This window comes from Solanum lycopersicum, chromosome 3 (assembly GCF_036512215.1).
Source record: "Solanum lycopersicum chromosome 3, SLM_r2.1".
In the NCBI taxonomy this organism is placed as follows: Eukaryota; Viridiplantae; Streptophyta; class Magnoliopsida; order Solanales; family Solanaceae; genus Solanum; species Solanum lycopersicum.
The window spans coordinates 11,437,916-11,442,293 of NC_090802.1; the positions used below are offsets into that span (position 1 = coordinate 11,437,916).

At 33.7% G+C, this 4,378-nt stretch overlaps 1 long non-coding RNA gene across 1 annotated transcript; it reads left to right on the top strand.

Annotated features, from left to right (window-relative positions):
• LOC104646222 (uncharacterized) lies at positions 1 to 3,290 on the top strand. Its single transcript, XR_011219886.1, has 2 exons — positions 1 to 337; positions 1,020 to 3,290. It is a non-coding gene; the product is annotated as an uncharacterized lncRNA (long non-coding RNA).
• Positions 3,291 to 4,378: the final 1,088 nt, after the last annotated feature.

The following is a 4,378-nucleotide window of genomic DNA, read 5'->3' on the forward strand; positions in this document are numbered from 1 at the left end:
ATCATAGTCACCAATCACAGCAGGCACACTTTCGAGTGGAACATCATCAACCTGAACAAATGGATAGCCTTGCAAATATTCTCTTGTATAATTGTGAGAATCAGGAAAATGAGGCCCACAAAAAAGAACACGGGTAACATGACTGCACCTATTATCACTCATCTTCTGAGATGAGTTTGCACCAGCTTGAGCTAAGGAACAAAACCAATGGCGTTGATGTTGGCGGTGAAGAAAAGTTTTCTCCACAACGTTGCAAGTGATGAGCGTTTTTGCGTTAGAAATCCAAGTTTTGCAATGAGTTAAAATTGATTTTTTGTGACTTCTATGCCAATTAGAGGTTTGTATACTGTGTTATTCTTGTTAATTTGAATTGGGTTTTCATTATTTCTTAATGGTATAAATTTTAGTATTGGATTTCCGTTATTCCTTCTTGTGACTGCTTCTCTAGCTATGTCTATAAGAAATTTATCAATATTGTGTTGGAAGGCTGTCTGCTTCTGAATATATGTAGTGTATGCAAGTGACTATTTTGTGAAACTCATATTTCACAGCAAGCCGAAGAAAACCTAAGGTTATGCATTTTTGTTTCTCAAATGTCATGTGATTTGCAACAACAAATGCAACTGGCTAAACCACCAGTTGTTATAATGTCATATTTTCAAGTGAATAACAATAGCAACAACTTAGCATAGGAAAGCATATGCGATTTACCAAAAGTGAAAGAGTCATATCCCCAAACGAATGCTATTATTAGCAACTACTACTATTGGTCAATTGCTGTTTTTTCACATGCTAAAACATTCTAATTTTGTACTTAAAAAAATAGACAGTGAAGTGATTGATCAACTGTATTTTGGTAGATGTGCAGAATCATTAGAAATAGTTTCAAGAATTTCTATTTTAGAGCAGCAATTCTTTTGTATGGTTGTGTTCCTAGTTCAAACATGTTCTGAAATTGGCTCTTTTTTTGCATTACTACATTAGGCTCTTATATTGATTTTGTGTTTATTTTTTTATAGGCTTTAATACTTTTTATGGATCATAATATTGAAGCATCCGTTGAAGAGGTTCAAGAGAGTGCAACAAGTTAATCAAAACAAAGAAAACAAAGATGTGAAACATGAATTTTTTTGAGAAGTTACCACGGGATATGAATGAAGATAACATATTATGAGCAAAATGTAAAACATGTCGACTTGTGTTGCTGGCTGACTCGACTTCAGGAACTTCAAATTTAAATCGACATCACTTGATACACCAAAAAAAGGCAAACAGTCAAGGTACGCCAGTAGATCATGAACAATATCGTGAAAAGATAGCTAGGGCTATAGTTAGACATAATTATCCTTTTAACTTTGTGGAGCATGAAGGAATTAGGGATATTCATGTCTTCTTGAATCCTGCTGTGAAAACTCTTTCAAGAAATACCGCAAGAGCTGACGTGTGTAAGCTGTACGAGAGTCATAAAAAAAATAAAGGATGAACTTGCAAGTATTTCTAGTAAAATATGTTTGACAACTGACTTATGGACTTCAATCACCTCTGATGGTTATATGGTGTAACGACTCATTATGTTGATACAAATTGGATTTTGCAAAAGAGAATTTTGGTATTTCGTCATTGTTCTTCCTTCTCAAAGTGGTTCTGTTTTAGGTCCAAAATTGATCAATATGCTTACAGAATTGGGAATTGAGAAGAAAATATTTTTGATAACTCTAGATGATGCATGTTATAATGAAGACATTGTAGAGAGGTTGATCGATCATTTTACGTTGATGGATTCTCTTCTTTCTGATGGAAAGTATGCGCATATTCGATGTTCAAATCATATTTTAAATTGGTTGTTAAGGCAGGTTGGAAGACAATTGAAACTTCGTTATGTAACATTAGGAAAAGCATCAGATATCTTAAAGGTTCAAAGGCAAGAAAAATAAAATTTGTAGAGTGTATTAAGAACCCCAGCTTGAAGTTGAATGGGAAGGTACGTCAAGATGTATTGACGAGATGGAATTCCACATTCTTGATGCTTAATAGTTCTATTCCCAATCGTCGTGCATTTTCTGATTTAAGGTACTTGATGCTGACTTTAGATGTTGTCCTTCAAAAGTTGACTGGGTTAAAGCTAACGATTTCTAAGTTTTTGAAGCCTTTCTATGAAGTCATTACTTTGTTTTCACGAAATTACTATCCTACTGCCAATATATATTTTCATAAAATTTGGAAAATTCATATGATAATAATTGAAGAGAAACAAAGTGAGGATCCTAATATCAAGGAAATGACAATTGAAATGGAAGTTAAGTTTAAAAAATATTGGCAAGAAGACTATAGTCCGATTGCTTCAATGGCGGTAGTCCTTGACCCTCGATACAAGTTAAAACTTGTAAAATTTTGCTTCACCAAACTTGATCCACTCACTTGTATTGAAAAAGTCAAAGATGTTGAGGATAATATGCATGCATTATTCAAAGAGTACTTGAAAATTTCAATTATTGATGTTGATATGATGGAAAGTAGTAGTAGTAGAGGTGATGTTGAAATGATGGATGATATGGAGGAGTATGATATTTTTGAAAGCCAATCAGAACAAGGTTCAGAAAAGACACAACCAAATTTATACTTAGAAGAGCTCGTGTTGGTTCACAAAGGAAATGAAGATTTGGATGTACTTAAATTTTGGAGAGATAATAGAATTGAATATCCGAAACTTTCATTGATGCCGCGTGATTTGCTAAGTATTCCTATCACCACTGTTGCATATGAGTATGCATTTAGCATTGGGGTCGTGTTATTGGTAGATATCAAAGTTCAATATTACCTAAGAATGCAGAAGCAAAGTTGTGTTCACGAGATTGAATTAATGGTCATCATAAAAAATCTTATCAACTGTTTAATGAAACACTTTCTGTGTTTTGATAATTTGTCTCTCACATATATATTTGTAGCATCTATTGACTCTGAAGAGGAAGATGACATTGCCATAGACGTGGAGAAAATTGCGACTAAATATTTAAATAGTTTGGTGATATGTGCATCCTACAAGTATATGCTTAATTTATTCCTTCTTGTGACTGCTTCTCTAGCTATGTCTGAGAAATTTATCATATTTGTGTTAGATGGTTGGCTGCTTCTGTTTGTATGTAGCGTTTGCAGTATTCATTTTATTTATGTATGGAGTGTGTCTATAGTGTATGCAGGTGGCTATTTTGTGTATATATCCATGTGACATGCCTAATGTCCTATTCCACTATCCATTTATCCTCTTTGATTTTTGAGATCTTTGTCAACAATATCTCATTCTGATGAAGTACTTGAGAGTTTTTGTTTTGTAATTCAAAGTATGTTGTCTGCAACTCACCATGCTTGACACAGACAGTCTGTATCTCCACCTCAAGTATGGCATTTAGTTGAGTACTACTGCTCATTTCTGACTGTAATTTCTTTGGCATCTCTAGTAGGCAATAATTTTCTTTCTGCACTTTAACCAGCTTCTCAATCAATAAATGTTGCTTATCATACTCGTACATTCTGAGTGCACGTTTCAGATCATCAACACTGCCCAAAATGTAATGCATGAACAAGAATAGATTTTTCTCCATTGAGAATTTGTAACTTGTGATTTTCAATTAATGGAAAGAAAGGTTGAGCTCTCTAGCTTCTGTCTGTGAATAACTTTTAAGCTCTTTCTCTATAAGAGTTGAACTGATTCATGACTTTGGAGTTTTGATTCTTGATGATCTAACTTCAGGACTTTTCAGTACTTCAGCATTGCAAATCATTTACATGCTTAAAACCATGGTTGTTACTCGTGATCGAACGATAATTCAAGTACAACAGAAGCATTATCAATATTCTTACAAAAAAGGGAAATGTTAATGAAAGAAACATCTTGTATGAGTTATAGAGTTCATTTTTTGTCATAGTCAACAGAAGCATTACATATCACTTTTTAAGTACCCTTTTGAAAGATTCTTGATTGTGATGCATCATTATGTTACATTAATTGTGCATTTTGATATTAATGTGCCGCACACTGTGTGCGACTGTGCGTTGTGTGGCATTGATATGTTAGTTTCCTCAATGTATGTATGGTTCATGAGCTACTTTTGGTTGTTATAGATTCTGTTGTCACTGGTTCAACTGAAAAGGAGTGTGTTGATATATTGCCAAGAATTGATAATTTTGACACATTGAAAATGAGTGTGCTGGATCAAAGGATTGTTATTGACTATTTAGTGAGTTCAGCTGTGTTCTTCACTGTGTCCAGCCTTGCCATGGTGAAATTGTTCCAGTTGCATAATTTGATATATTTTATTTGGAAGTTTTATAATTGTCACATATACAAACAAATGTAGTATTGTTCTGTGGTTTCCACTTA